We start from the raw sequence: 16,497 nt of genomic DNA, 5'->3' as shown, positions 1-16,497 counted from the left end.
CAGGGGGGCATCATGTTACCTGATTTCAAGCTTTATTAGCTGTTATCACCAAGACAGCATGGTACTGGCATAAAACAGACACAAGGACCAGTGGAACAGAGTAGAGAGCCCAGATATGGACTCTCAACTCTATGGGCAAATAATCTTCAACAAAACAGGAAAAAGTATAAAGTGGAAAAAAGACAATCTCTTCAATAAATGGTCCTGGGAAAACTGAGCAGCTATATTTAGAAGAATGAAACTCGACCATTCTCTTACACTAAATTTATTTTTAAAATCGTAAAACGTTTCTTACAAAAGAGCATTACATTCTGCAACACTACTCTGAATAGATGCCAGGGACAAATGGACTATTGTTACTTTTCCTCCCTGTCTCACACCCCCCCAAAATGTTACAGTGACCACAAAGCAAAGTGTTCACAATAATTACATGGGGGGGATTTTTTCTTTTAAACCATGAACAATGAACAAGAATTAAAATTCACTCACTCTGCTGCTGTTTGAAAATTTCAGTGTTAGTTTTTGCATGCCCTTCCCCACCACCCTGTTTTTAAGGAACTAAAACATTACATCTGGTGAACAGCAAAGATTTCACTACACCTCAAATGCAGAACACCTATGAAGCAGAGGAATGCTGGCTTTTTAAACAGAATCAAATAAATAAATAAATAAATAGATAGATGCAGGACTCCTTCAGTTCTTCACTAGTCTTTCCAGAATTCTGCTTCACACTGTTCTGCAGCAAATACTGTGCATTCTGTATCTGGTCCTGTGTTCCTGTATGGTAATGGTCCAATCTTCAGATCCTTCTAGAGGTTTGTCAATTTTGATCAAAGCTCCTGACTCATGGTAGATTTTTTTTTAATCCACTGACCACCTTTGCCAATAATAGATCCAGCCAAATATTTGGGAATAGTTACTTGTGTAGTAATGATAGGTCCACCAAGATCAGCATATAAGCCATGACCTCCTGCATAGGAATAATCATATCCAGAGCCACCCTGTGGTTCTGATGGGCTCGATGTATCTATTGCAGAGTCCCAAGTTACGTCGGCACTGAAACCAACTATGCTGTCGTAGCGGTCTCGAAGTCTTCCGTTTCTGTCATAGGCCATTAGATCTCCTCCTCTAGGTGGTGGTAGTGGAGGAAGAGGAAGATTCTGAGCTCTGCTACCACCCCGGCCACCTTGTCCAGGAGCAGGAGGTAGAAGTCCCTGGGGAGGGCTCATATCGTCATAATCTCTTCTAGATGGAGGCATAGGACGCCCACCCCTGCCAGGAGGCATTCTGTCAAAACCACCTCTTCCCCGCATGCGAAATACCACAGGGCGCCCACGGCGGTCATCAAACATCATTTTAAAACCACAATAATCGTAGCTTTCATTGTAAAAATTGGGATCATAAGACTGTGCACGTCCTTTGATGGGAGACTCTGATATAAGATCAAGGATGATCTTGATGCACTCTACAACCTTATCAGGTTTTCCTCCAATAAGCATGACTCTGTCAGTGGAATGAGGGCAGCATTCCTGGAAAAGCTTGATTGTTTTCTGTGGTGTTCTCTTGAAGTTCTTTGATTTAAGCACCTTTGACCCCAATAATTCCTTCTGCCAGACTCCGATGAATCAGCAGTCTCAACTCACAGTCAAAGTCACTTCCTTTATAGTGTTGGTAATTTAAGCATTCCAGAGCATCAGATTCCAGCGGGAGCTGGCTGGATGCAGTGGGTGATGGCAAGTGCAGGCCCTCTTCCAAGGTAGGGATGATTTTCTTCAGAATTTCTCCAATTGTTTCAATATCAGCACTGATACTCAATCTGTGCTTGGGCCACTGCTGTCTGGGAATGAAACACTGGCATTGTAGTCTGTATGGAGAGCTTTAATAGTCTTGCCTCCTTTCCCAATCGCTGCCCCAGCATTCTTGCTCTGAAGCAAAATGTGTAATTCAACCATCCCATCAGTGTTTCTAGATCTTTTAAAAGCTTGTTCCTCTTCCATATCTTCTGCAGGGCGTTTACCAAATTCACCATTGGTTTCAGTGTTGGGGAAGGTTTGTCTGGCTGTTCAGTTTCCATTTTCTTGTATTAAATGGACCCATCAATCAGATATTATATATACTTGCAGAGCAGAACTGAAGTTATGGGCGGGAAAAACTGACACCGTAGAGCTGCATTAGGCATGCGAGGCCGACGTCCCTGTGCCACTGCACTGCCTCAGCCAGTCACAGTTAGACAGAGAATGAGTGCAGGCCCCACTGCCTTCCTACACCTCCCAGCCGAGAACACTAATTTTTTATCATTATTATTTTTATTATGTTATGTTAGTCACCATAAAATATATCATTAGATTTGATATAGTGTTCCAAGATTCATTGTTTACATATATCACCCAGTGCTCCATGCAGTAAGTACCCTCCTTAATACCCATCACTGGAAGACCCTCCTCTCCCCCTTTCCCTCTAAACCCCTCAGTTTGTTACTCAGAGTCTACAGTCTCTGATGGTTTATATCACCCTCCAATCTCCTCTCTTCATTTTCCCATTTTTCTCCTAATGCCCTCCATATTATTCCTTATTTTCCACAATTAAGCAAAATCATATGATAACTGCTATCTCTGCTTGACTTATTTCACTCAGCGTAATGACCCACAGTCCCATCCATGTTGATGCAAAAGTTGGGTATTCATGCTTTCTGGTGGCTGAGTAATATTCCATTGAATATATGGGCCACATGTTCCTTATCCATTTGTCTGTTGAAAGACATCTCAGCTTTTTCCACACTTTGGTTACTGTGGACATTGTTTCTGTGAATATTGCGGTGTATATGGCGCCTCTTTCACTACATCTGTGTCTTTGGGGTAAATACCCAGTAGTACAATTTTCAGGTCATAGGTTAGCTCTATTTTTAATTTTTTGAGAAACTGCAATTTTGCTTTCAAAAGTGGCTGCACCAGGGGGGACAAGATGGCGGGGGAGTAGGAGGAAGCGCCTTTTCAGCCGGTACCCCAAAGTGAGCTGATTACCTACCAACGAACTCCTATTACCCATGAAATCAGCCTGAGATCAGAATTATACACCTTTGAATCTCTACAGGGGCAGAAGATGCCAGTGGGCAGGTAAAGCAGAGTGGGAAGGTGGACTGATATCAGAAGATAAACAAAAGGGGGAGGGAGCCACCAGAGGCGACCAGTTGGAAAGTAATACCCCAATACGAGCGAGAGTGCCCTGCGTCTGGGGACCAGCATTAATTTGGAGACTGGTTGAAAGCACTCCAAAAGAGCAAAGGATCACGGGGGGAAATTGTGGGAATCAGGGCGGCTGGGGACAGGGGCTTAAGTCCCCGGTCCCAGACAGCCTTCCCTGTGCTGAGGCAGAGAGAGTGTGGCAGAGAAAACAGCTCTTGGTCCCTAAGCCGCCAGCGCACCCAAGAATGCATGGGTTCTAGCTCCTGTGAGGGGATGGGAGCCATGCCAGTCGGCAGAACGCGCGAGCCCTACCACAAAGCTTGAGATACACGCGCATGTCCCTTATGCTCCCCTGAGTTACAAAGGCCCGGCCGGCACTCTTTGACCCACGCCATTGTTTCAAAGCCTAAGCCACACGCCCCAAACTCTCCCCTGACAGTGATGCGCAAAAGCCCAGCCTGGTGCTTACAGACTTGACCCCATTCTCAGTGCCTGAGATGTGTGCACAACCCATAGCCGCCTCTGAAAGAGGTGCGTGCAAGCCGGGCACTCCCAGCCCTGGCCAGAAGCAAAATCTCAGTGTGCGATCACTGCTTGGAACCTCTCTGGCAGTCGGGAGCTATCAGACAGCTGCCAATGCTTTGGATTTGGGTACAAGCAAAATATCCTGTGCCCCCAGGGTCTGCAAATTGGAACCTGTTCTGCCAGAAGCAAAGGGGGAACTTATTTAGGCTCTGAAGCCAGACTGAGGCTTCTCTCTGAGAGGGAGATCATGGGGTGGTTTGTTTTCCTCTAAAAGTACAAAAACCATCAGAGGAGGTGAAGGTGAGAGAAAAAAAAAGTGAGCAAGCATAAAAACCGCCAGAGAACAAAAGCCTGAAAAAAAAAACATTTTCCTCAGAGCACACCCCCTTGAGGGGGGAGGGAGAACCTAAGTCAGGAAACATTATTGACTGACAACCCACGTGGCAGGCCCCACCCCCAGAAAACAAAACAAGAAAGAAAAAAAAAAGAGAAAAAAGAAAGGAGTACAAGAGAACAACCATCACTTCATAGGAAAACTTGTACTGTTCATTCGTTTCCAATATTCCAGTTCTTTTTTTTTTTTTACACATAGGTAATTTTTTTAACCTATTTACCATAACCGCAAGCTATACAGTACATCAAATTCCATAATACCTTTCGAAACTGAACTTTTTGATAATACACCTATGTTTTTCTTTGGCATTTTTATTATTTGAATTCCTTTTTTTAAATTTTAGTTTAGTTTAGTCTAGTTTATTCCTTTTTATTTTTATCCTCTAATATTCATACAGAGTTAAACTTCAAAGTAATCCCCTTTCCCCAATCAATACTACCCCTATAGGTAAACCAATATTTAATCCCCTTTATCTTAGGAAAGTTGAGTCCTTTAACAAAGATATCAAGATACATCCAGAAAGAATCAAAACATCCTTCCTCGCACACACTGAGAATTTATAAGAACCCTCCCATCTTCTTCCACTAGTGTTTCTGTGTTTTTTTGTGTTTGTCCTGATAGCATATAAATTTTACACTTGGAGTTCTTTTTGATGAGGTTCTTTCTTTATTTGCATATATATGTATTTTTTCTCTTTTCATATACTTTTGTATCAGTCTTTTAATATATTTTTGTTTGTCTACTTCATAAATCTTAACTTGGGGCCCATCGGGGCTGAACCTTCTTTTTAATCTTCCCTTTCTTTCCTCTCTCTCTCTCTCTCTCTTTTTTTTTCTTCTTTTTTTTTCTTTTTCTTTTCTTTTGTCTCTCATTTGGGTGGGGAATCCTGATTGCTCAGAAGTGTTCCAGGGTGCACCTTGACTGCACCAGAGTTGATACATCCAGCTACATCTGTTCAGTCATCTCTCACCAAAATGACTAGGAGGAGGAATTCCCAACAGAAGAAAAATAAAGAGGATGGATCTTCTGCAACAGAGCTAACGGCTATCAACATAGACAATATGTCGGAAAGAGAATTCAGGCTAACAATTATCCAGGCAATAGCTAGGTTGGAGAAAGCCATGGATGACCAAATGGAATTGATTAAGGCCGAACTGAAAGCGACTAGACAGGATGTTCACAATGTAAGGGTGGAGCATAAGGCTACCAGGGTGGAGGTTCACGATGCTCTCAATGAATTCCAATCTAATCTAAACTCTCTTAAAGCTAGGGTAACTGAGACAGAAGATAAAATTAGTGATCTTGAAGACAGACAGATAGAGAGAAAGGATCAGGAAGAAGCCTGGAACAAACAGCTTAGAAACCACGAAAACAGAATCAGGGAAACAAATGATGCCATGAAGCATTCCAACATCAGAATTATTGGAATCCCTGAAGGGGAGGAGAAAGAAAGAAGTCTAGAAGATATAGTGGAACAAGTCCTTCATGAAAATTTTCCCAATCTCGCGAATGGAACCAGCGTTCATGTACTAGAGGCTGAATGGTCTCCACCCAAGATTATACATTCCAAAAACATCACGACACCTGATAGTCAAATTGAGGAATTATAATTGAGGTATAATCTCTTGAAAGCCGCCAGGGCAAAGAGGCTCCTTACTTACAGAGGGAAGCCAATCAGAATAATGTCAGACTTGTCCACAGAGACCTGGCAAGGCAGAAGAGGCTGGAAAGATATATTCAGGGCATTAAATGAGAAGAACATGCAGCCAAGAATATTTTATCCAGCAAGACTGGCATTCAAAATGAATGGAGAGATAAAGAGTTTCAAAGACCGGCAAGGCTTAAAAGACTATGCAACCACCAAGCCGACACTGCAGGAAATATTAAGGGGGGGGTTCTATAAAAGAGCAAAAAATCCCAAGAATAGCATTGAACAGAAATATAGAGACAAGCTACAGTAAGAAAAACTTCAAAGGTAACTTGATGTCAATAAAGACATATCTATAAATAATAACTCTCAATGTCAATGGCTTAAATGCACACATAAAACGGCACAGGGTTGCAGATTGGATAAAATGACAGGACCCATCCATATGTTGTCTACAAGAGACCCATTTTGTACCTAAAGATACACCAAGACGGAAAGTGAAGGGATGGAGAAGCATCTTTCATATCAATGGGCCTCAAGAGAAGGCTGGGGTAGCGATTCTCATATCAGAAAAATTAGACTTCAAACTAAAGACTGTAGTCAGAGATACAGAAGGACACTACATAATCCTTAAAGGGAATATCCACCAAGATGATCGAACAACAGTAAATATCTATGTTCCCAATATGGGAGCAGCCAATTACTTAAGAAAACTGTTAATCAAGATAGTCATATTGATTCGAATACACTAATCATAGGAGATCGTAACACGACTCTCTCAGGAATAGACAGATCATCGAAGCAGAAAATCAATAAAGAAACAAGAGCATTGAATGACACATTGGACCAGATGGACCTCATAGATATATACAGAACATTCCACCCTAAAACAACAGAATACTCATTCTTCTCAAGTGCACACAGAACCTTCTCCAGAATGGACCACATTCCGGGTCACAAATCAGGACTCAACCGATACCAAAAGACTGAGATTATTCCCTGCATATTCTCAGATCACAATGCTTTGAAACTTGAGTTCAATCACAAGGAAAATTTCAGAAGGAACTTAAACACCTGGAAGCTAAAGACCACCTTGCTTAAGAATGCTTGGATCAACCAAGAGATCAAAGAAGAACTGAAACAATTCATGGAAACCAATGAGAATGAAGACACTTCGGTCCAAAACCTATGGGATACAGCAAAGGCTGTCCTAAGTGGGAAATACATAGCTATCCAAGCCTCCCTCAAAAAAATTAAAAAATCCAGAATACACCAGCCGTCTCTACACCTTAAAGAACTGGAGAAACAACAAAAAAATCAAATGAACTACACACATAAGAAGGGAAATCATCAAGATTAGAGCTGAGATCAATGAGGTAGAAACCAGAGATACAGTAGAATGTATCAAAGAAACTAGAAGCTATTTTTTGAATGAATCAATAAGATCGATAAACCATTGGCCAAACTAATCCAAAAGAAAAGAGAGAAAGCCCAAATTCATAAAATTATGAATGAAAAGGGAGAGATCACAACTAACACCAAGGAAGTAGAAACAATCATCAGATGTTATTATCAACAGTTATATGCCAATAAGCTTAGAAACCTAGATGAAATGGATGCATTTCTGGAAAACTATAAACTCCCAAAATTGAACCAGGAAGAAATCGACAGATGAACAGACCGATATGTAATAACGAGATTGAAGCAGTGATCAAAAAACCTCCCAAAAAACAAGAGCCCATGACCTGACGGAATCCCTGGGGAATTCTACCAAACCTTCAAAGAAGAAATAACATCTATTCTCCTCACGCTGTTTCAAAAAATTTAAGCAGTAGGAAAACAGCATGACTCTTTCTATGAAGCCAGCATTACCCTGATCCACAACCCAAGAAAAGACCCTACCAAGAAGGAGAATTTTAGACCAACATCACTGATGAATATGGATGCTAAGAGTCTCAAAAAGATCCTAGCCAACAGGATCCAACAGCACATTAAAAAGATTATCCACCATGATCAGGTGGGATTCATCCCTGGGCTACAAGGATGGTTCAAATTGATTCGCAAATCAATCAATGTGTTACAACAAATTAATATGAGAAGAGAGAAGAGCCACATGGTCCTCTCAATTGATGCAGAAAAAGCATTTGACAAAATCCAGCACCCGTTCCTGATTAAAACACTTCAAAGTATAGGGATAGAGGGAACATTCCTGAACCTCATCAAATCTACCTATGAAAGACCCACAGCAAATATCACCCTCAATTGGAAAAAGCTTGCAGCCTTCCCGTTGATATCAGGAACAAAACAAGGATGCCCACTTTCACCACTCTTGTTCAACATAGTATTAGAAGTCCTAGCAACAGCAATCATACAACAAAGAGAAATAAAAAATATCCAAAGTGGTAATGAAGAAGTCAAACTCTCTCTCTTCACAGATGACATGATTCTTTATATGGAAAACCCAAAAGACACTACCCCAAAACTACTAGAACTCATACAGCAATTCAGCAACATGGCAGGATACAAAGTCAATTTGCAGAAATCAGTGGCTTTCTTATACACTAACAATGAAAATACAGAAAGGGAAATTAGAGAGTCAATTTCATTTACTATAGCACCAAGAACGATAAGATACCTGGGAATAATCCTAACCAAAGAGGTAAAGGATCTGTACTCGAGGAACTACGGAACACTCATGAAAGAAATTGAAGAAGACACAAATAGATGGAAGACCATTCCATGCTCTTGGATCGGAAGAAGAAACATTGTTAAAATGTCTATACTGCCTAGAGCAATCTATACTTTTAATGCCATTCCGATCAAAATTCCACCGGCATTCTTCAAAGAGCTGAAGCAAATAATCCTAAAATTTGTATGGAATCAGAAGAGACCCCGAATCACTAAGGAAATGCCGAAAAACAAAAATAACGCTGGTGTCATCACCTTACCTGATTTCAAGATTTATTACAAAGCTGTGATCACCAAGACAGCATGGTACTGGCATAAAAACAGACACATAGACCAGTGGAACAGAGTAGAGAGCCCAGATATGGACCCTCAACTCTATGGTCAATTAATCTTCGACAAAACAGGAAAAAAATATACAGTGGAAAAAAGACAGTCTCTTCAATAAATGGTGCTGGGAAAACTGGACAACTATATGTATAAGAATGAAACTCGACCATTCTCTTATACCGTACACAAAGATGAACTCAAAATGGATAAAAGACCTCAACATGAGACAGGAATCTATCAGAATCCTAGAGGAGAGCATAGGCAGTAATCTCTTCGATATCAGCCACAGCAACTTCTTTCAAGATATGTCTCCAAAGGCAAAGGAAACAAAAGCGAAAATAAACTTCTGGGACTTCATCAAAATCAAAAGCTTCTGCACAGCAAAGGAAACAGTCAAGAAAACAAAGAGGCAACCCACAGAATGGGAGAAGATATTTGCAAATGACAGTACAGACAAAAGGTTGATATCCAGGATCTATAATGAACTCCTCAAACTCAACACACATAAAAAAGGCAAACATATCAAAAAATGGGAAGAAGATATGAACAGGCACATCTCCAATGAAGACATACAAATGGTTATCAGACACATGAAAAAATGCTCATCATCATTAGCTCTCAGGGAGATTCAAATTAAAACCACATTGAGATATCACCTTACACCAGTTAGAATGGCTAAAATTAACAAAACAGGAAACAACATGTGTTGGAGAGGATGTGGAGAAAGGGGAATCCTTCCACTCTTGGTGGGAATGCAAGTTGGTGCAGCCTCTTTGGAGAACAGTGTGGAGATTCCTCAAGAAATAAAAATAGAGCTTCCCTATGACCCTGCAATTGCACTTTGGGTATTTACCCCAAAGATACAGATGTCGTGAAAAGAAGGGCCATCTGTACCCCAATGTTTATAGCAGCAATGGCCACGGTCGCCAAACTATGGAAAGAACCAAGATGCCCTTCAAGGGACGAATGGGTAAGGAAGATAGATACACTATGGAGTATTATGCCTCCATCAAAAAGGACGAATACCCAACTTTTGTAGCAACATGGACAGTACTGGAAGAGATTATGCTGAGTGAAATAAGTCAAGCAGAGACAGTCCATTATCATATGGTTTCACTTATTTGTGGAGCATAACAAACATCGTGGAGGACAAGGGTTGTTAGAGAGGAGAAGGGAGTTGGGGTAAATTGGAAGGGGAGGTGAATCATGAGAGACTATGGACTCTGAAAAACAATCTGAGGGGTTAGAAGTGGTGGGAGTGTGGGAGGTCAGGGTACCAGGTGGTGGGTATTATAGAGGGCACAGCTTGCATGGAGCACTGGGTGTGGTGAAAAAATAATGAATACTGTTTTTCTGAAAATAAATAAATTGGGAAAAAAAAAAAGAATTTGAAACATCTTACAATTTTACAGAGGTAGATTTTCCCATCAAACATGCCATGTTGTATATGTTTTATATATATATAAAATTTAATGGATTTGTAATGTGATATGTATACTTCAATTAGAAAAGTCAAGCTTGCATAAGTGGAGAAAATGAGTCCAAGCTTTGTTTGGAAACTGAAAATCACTAAAAGCAATAGAATAATGAAAAAGAAGGCCAGATTGAATCAAATTACAAAGTGATTGGCACAAAAAATACAATTTGCAGTAGCCGTTGGTTCTATTGTCCTAGATGTATATGTGTATATATATTATATTTATAAGAATATATTATATATTTATATCATGGAATATAAATATACTAAATATATAGAATCATTAATAATTTAGAAATATAACTACTTTATAAATATATATTATTTAGATACAAAGAAACATAAGTTATAAAATAAAATAGATATAAAAAATTGAAACATTTGACACACAATAATTCTGCCAAATTAAATTCAAAAAGGAAAAAGAGGCAATCTCAGGAGGGGGGGAAAAGATGGCGGGGTAGTAGGAAGAGGCGTCTTTTCAGCTGGTACCCCAAAGTGAGCTGATTACCTACCAAAGAACTCCAGTCACCCATGAAATCAGCCTGAGATCAGAATTATACACGTCTGGATCTCAACAGGGGCAGAAGACGCCAGTGAGCAGGTAAAGCAGTATGGGAACGGCGGATTGATATCGGAAGATAAACAAAAGGGGGAGGGAGACACCAGTGGCGACCGGTGGGAATGTAATACCCCAATCCGAGCCAGAGTGCCCTACGTCTGGGGACCAGCATTAACTTGGAGACTAGTTGAAAGCACTCCAAAAGAGCAAAGGATCGTGGGGGGAAATTGTGGGAATCGGGGCAGCTAGGGAAAGGGGCTTAAGTCCCTGGTCCCAGATGGCCTCCCTGGTGCGGAGGCAGAGAGAGTGCGGCGGAGAAAACCAGCTCCTGGTCCTTAAGCTGCCAGCGCACCCCAGAGCGCGTAAGTTCCAGCTCCTGCGAGGGGATGGGAGCTGCGCTGGTCTGCAGAACACGCGCTAGCCCTACCACAAAGCTTGAGATGCGCGCGCACGTCCCTCGAGCTCCCCTGGGTTACTGAGGCCCGGTTGGCGCTCCTCGACCCGCACCATTGTTTCAAAGCCTAAGCTGCGGGCACGCAAAACTCTTCCCCGGACAGAGGCACGCAAAAGCCCAGCCTGGGGCTTATGGACCAGCGCCCCGTTCTCGTGCCCCAGACGCGCGCCTGACCCACAGCAGACTCTGAAAAGAGGTGTGCGCAAGCCGGGCACTCCCAGCCCGGGCCGGCAGCAAAATCTCAGTGTGCGATCGCTGCTTGGAACCTCTCTGGCGGTCGGGAGCTCCCAGACAGCCGCCACTGCCTTGGCTTTGGGGACGAGCAAAAGATCCTGCGCCCCAAGAGTCTGCAACTTGGAACCTGTGCTGCCAGCGGCCAAAGGGGAATTTATTCAGCTTCTGCACCCAGACTGAGGCTTCTCTCTGAGACGGAGATCAGGGTGCCATTTGATTTCTTCTAATACTACAAAAATCATCAAAGGCGGTCAAGGTGAGAGGGAAAAATTGAACAAGCAAAAAAACCGCCAGAGAACAAAAGCCTGAAAAAAACCAGTTTCCCCAGAGCCCACCCCCTTGAGGGGGCCGGGGGGACTCAACTCAGAAACATCATTGACTGACAACCCATGTGGCAGGCCCCTCCCCCAGAAAACAAACCAAGAAAGAAAAAAAAAAAAGGACTACAAGAGAACCACCACTACTTCATAGGAAAACTTGTATTATTCACTCGTTTCCACTATTCCGGTTCATATATATATATATATATATATATATATATATATATATATATATATTTTACACATAGGTAATTTTTTTAACCTATTTACCATCACAGCGAGCTGTACAGTGCATCAAATTCCATAACACCTTTCTAACCTGAACTTTTTGATACATACACTTATGTTTTTCTTTTGCATTTTTATTTTTTGAATTTCTTTTTTTAAAATTATAGTTTAGTTTAGTCTAGTATATTCCTTTTTATTTTTATCCTCTAATATTCATATAGAGTTAACTTCAAAGTAATCCTCTTTCCCCAATCAATACTACCCCTATAGGTAAACCAATTTTTAATCCCCTTTATCTTAGGAAAGTAGAGTCCTTTAACAAAAATATCAAGATACATCCAGGAAGAATCAAAATAACCTTCCTTGCACACACTGAGAATTTATAAGAACTCTCCCATCTTCTTCCACCAGTGTTTCTGTGTTTTTTGAGTTTGTCCTGATAGCATATAAATTTTACACTTGTGGTTTTTTTGATGAGGTTCTTTCTTTATTTGCATATATATATATATATATGCCCAATATTGATTGCTCAATAGTTTTCCAGGGTGCACCGTGACTGCACCAGAGTTGATACATCCAGGTACATCTGTTCAGTCTTCTCCCACCAAAATGACTAGGAGGAGGAATGCCCAACAGAAGAAAAATACAGAGGATGGACCTGCTGCAACAGAGCTAACGGCTATCAACATAGATAATATGTCGTAAAGAGAATTAAGGCTAACAATTATCCAGGCAATAGCTAGGTTGGGGAAAGCCATGGATGACCAAACAGAATTGATTAGGGCCGAACAGAAAGCGACCAGACATGATGTTCACAATGTTAGGGCGGAGCTTAAAGCTACAAGGGAGAAAATCCACAATGCTCTCAATGAGTTCCAATCTAATCTATGCTCTCTCAAAACTAGGGTAACTGAGACAGAAGATAGAATTAGTGACCTGGAAGACAAACAGATAGAGAGAAAGGATCAGGAGGAAGCCTGGAACAAAGAGCTTAGATCCCACGAAAGCAGAATCAGGGAAATAAATGATGCCATGGTGCGTTCCAACGTCAGAATTATTGGAATCACTGAAGGGGAGGAGAAAGAAAGAAGTCTAGAAGATATCGTAGAACAAGTCCTTCATGAAAATTTTCCGAATCTCGAGAATGAAACAAGCGTTCATGTACTAGATGCTGAAAGGTCTCCACCCAAGATTATACACTCCAAAAAACATCACGACACCTGATAAGTCAAATTGAGAATTTATAATTGTAGGTATAATCTCTTGAAAGCCGCCAGGGCAAAGAGGCTCCTTACTTACAGAGGGAAGCCCATCAGAATAACGTCAGACCTGTCCACAGAGACCTGGCAAGCCAGAAGATGCTGGCAAGATATATTCAGGGCACTAAATAGGAAGAACATGCAGCCAAGAATACTTTCTCCAGCAAGACTGACATTCAAAATGAATGGAGACATAAAGAGTTTCCAAGTCCGGCAAGGCTTAAAAGACTATGCAACCACCAAGCCGACACTGCAGGAAATATTAAGGGGGGCTCTATAAAAGAGGAAAAATCCCAAGAATCGCATTGAACAGAAATATAGAGACAGTCTACAGAAAGAAAGACTTCAAAGGTAACTCAATGCCAATTAAAAAGTATCTATCAATAATCACTCTCAATGTGAATGGCCTAAATGCACCCATAAAACGGCACAGGGTTGCAGATTGGATAAAACGACAGGACCCATCCATATGCTTTCTACAAGACACCCATTTTGAACCTAAAGATACACGCAGACTGAAAGTGAAGGGATGGAGAAGCATCTTTCATGCCAATGGGACTCAAAAGAAGGCTGGGGTAGCGATTCTCATATCAGATAAATTAGACTTCAAACTAAACACTGTAGTCAGAGATACAGAAGGACACTACATAATCCTTAAAGGGACTATCCACCAAGATGATCTAACAATTGTAAATATCTATGCTCCCAATATGGGAGCAGCCAATTACTTAAGAAAACTGTTAATCAAGATAAAGAGTCATATTGATATGAATACACTAATCTTAGGTGATCTTAACACGCCTCTTTCAGAATTAGACAGATCATCGAAGCAGAAAATCAATAAAGAAACAAGAGCATTGAATGACACAGTGGACCAGATGGACCTCATAGATATATACAGAACATTCCACTCTAAAACAATAGAATACTCATTCTTCTCAAGTGCACACGGAACCTTCTCCAGAATAGACCACATACTGGGTCACAAATCAGGACTCAGTCGATACCAAAAGACTGAGATGATTCCCTACATATTCTCAGATCACAATGCTTTGAAACTGGAGCTCAATCAGAAGGAAAAGTTCCGAAGGAACTCAAACACAAGGAAGCTAAAGACAACCTTGCTTAAGAATGCTTGGATCAACCAGAGATCAAAGAAGAACTGACAATTCATGGAAAACAATGAGAATGAAGACACTTCGGTACAAAACCTATGGGATACAGCAAAGGCGGTCCTAAAGGGAAAATATATAGCCATCCAAGCCTCGCTCAAAAAAAGTGAAAAATCCAGAACTTACCACCTGTCTATACATTTTAAAAAACTGGTGAATCAACAACAAATCAAACCAACTCCACACATAAGAAGGGAAATCATCAAGATTAGAGCTGAGATCAATGAGGGAGAAACCAGAGACACAGTAGAACGTATCAATGAAACTAGAAGCTGGTTTTTTGAAAGAATCAATAAGATCGATAAGCCACTGGCTTCACTAATCCAAAAGAAAAGAGAGAAAGCCCAAATTCATAAAATTATGAATGAAAAAGGAGAGATCACAACTAACACCAAGGAAGTAGAAACAATCATCAGAAGTTATTACGAACAGTTATATGCCAATAGCTTAGCAACCTAGATGAAATGGATGCATTCCTGGAAAAATATAAACTACCAACATTGAACCAGGAAGAAATCGACAACCTGAATAGACTGATATCTAATAACAAGATTGAATCAGTGATCAAAAACCTCCCAAAAAACAAGAGCCGAGGACCTGACGGATCCCCTAGGGAATTCTACCAAACCTTCCAAGAAGAAATAACACCTATTCTCCTGAAACTGTTTCAAAAAATTGAAGCAGAAGGAACTTCCAGACTCTTTCTATAAAGCCAGCATTACCCTGATCCCCAAACCAGGCAAGGACCCTACCAAAAAGGAGAATTTCAGACCAATATCACTGATGAATATGGATGCTAAGATTCTCAACAGGATCCTAGCCAACACGATCCAACATCACATTAAAAAGATTATCCACCATGATCAGGTGGGATTCATCCGTGCCCTACAAGGATGGTGCAACATTCGCAAATCAATCAATGTGATACAACAAATTAATATGAGAAGAGAGAAGAACCACATGGTCCTCTCAATTGATGCAGAAAAAGCATTTGACAAAATCCAGCATCCGTTCCTGATTAAAACGCTTCAAAACATAGGGATAGAGGGAACATTCCTGAACCTCATCAAATCTATCTATGAAAGACCCACAGCAAATATCATCCTCAATGGGAAAAAGCTTGCAGCCTTCCCATTGAGATCAGGAAAAAGGCAAGGATGCCCACTTTCACCACTCTTGTTCAACATAGTATTAGAAGTCTTTGCAACAGCAATCAGACAACAGAGAGAAATAAAATGTATCCAAATTGGTAATGAGGATGTCAAACTCTCTCTCTTCACAGATTACATGGTTCTTTATATGGAAAACCCAAAAGACTCCACCCCCAAACTACTAGATCTCATACAGCAATTCAGCAACATGGCAGGATACAAAGTCAATGTGCAGAAATCAGTGGCTTTCTTATACACTAACAATTAAAATACAGAAAGGGAAATTAGAGAATCAATTCCATTTACTATAGCACCAAGAACCATAAGATACCTGGGAAGAAACCTAACTAAAGAGGTAAAGGATCTGTACTTGAGGAACTACAGAGCACTCATGAAAGAAATTGAAGAAGACACAAATAGATGGAAGACCATTCTATGCTCTTGGATCGGAAGAATAAATATTGTTAAAATGTCTATGCTGCCTAGAGCAATCTATACTTTTAATGCCATTCCGATCAAAATTCCACCGGCATTCTTCAAAGAGCTGGAGCAAATAATCCTAAAATTTGTATGGAATCAGAAGAGACCCCGAATCGCTAAGGAAATGCTGAAAAACAAAAATAAAGCTGACGGCATCACGTTACCTGATTTAAAGCCTTATTACAAAGCTGTGATCACCAAGACAGCATGGTACTGGCATAAAAACAGACACATTGACCAGTGGAACAGAGTAGAGAGCCCAGATATGGACCGTCAACTCTATGGTCAATTAGTCTTTGAAAAAACAGGAAAAAATATACAGTGGAAAAAAGACAGTCTCTTCAATAAATGGTGCTGGGAAAACTGGACAACTATATGTATAAGAATGAAACTCGA

The 16,497-nt window shown here is 40.8% G+C and overlaps 1 pseudogene; it reads right to left on the bottom strand.

Annotated features, from left to right (window-relative positions):
• Window positions 1-652: 652 nt before the first annotated feature.
• On the bottom strand, window positions 653-2,074 carry LOC122912850 (annotated as a pseudogene).
• Between the last annotated feature and the right edge of the window lie 14,423 nt (window positions 2,075-16,497).

The sequence above is a fragment of the Neovison vison genome, chromosome 1 (assembly GCF_020171115.1).
Source record: "Neovison vison isolate M4711 chromosome 1, ASM_NN_V1, whole genome shotgun sequence".
In the NCBI taxonomy this organism is placed as follows: Eukaryota; Metazoa; Chordata; class Mammalia; order Carnivora; family Mustelidae; genus Neogale; species Neogale vison.
This window is presented reverse-complemented; position numbering and strand designations above follow the sequence as displayed.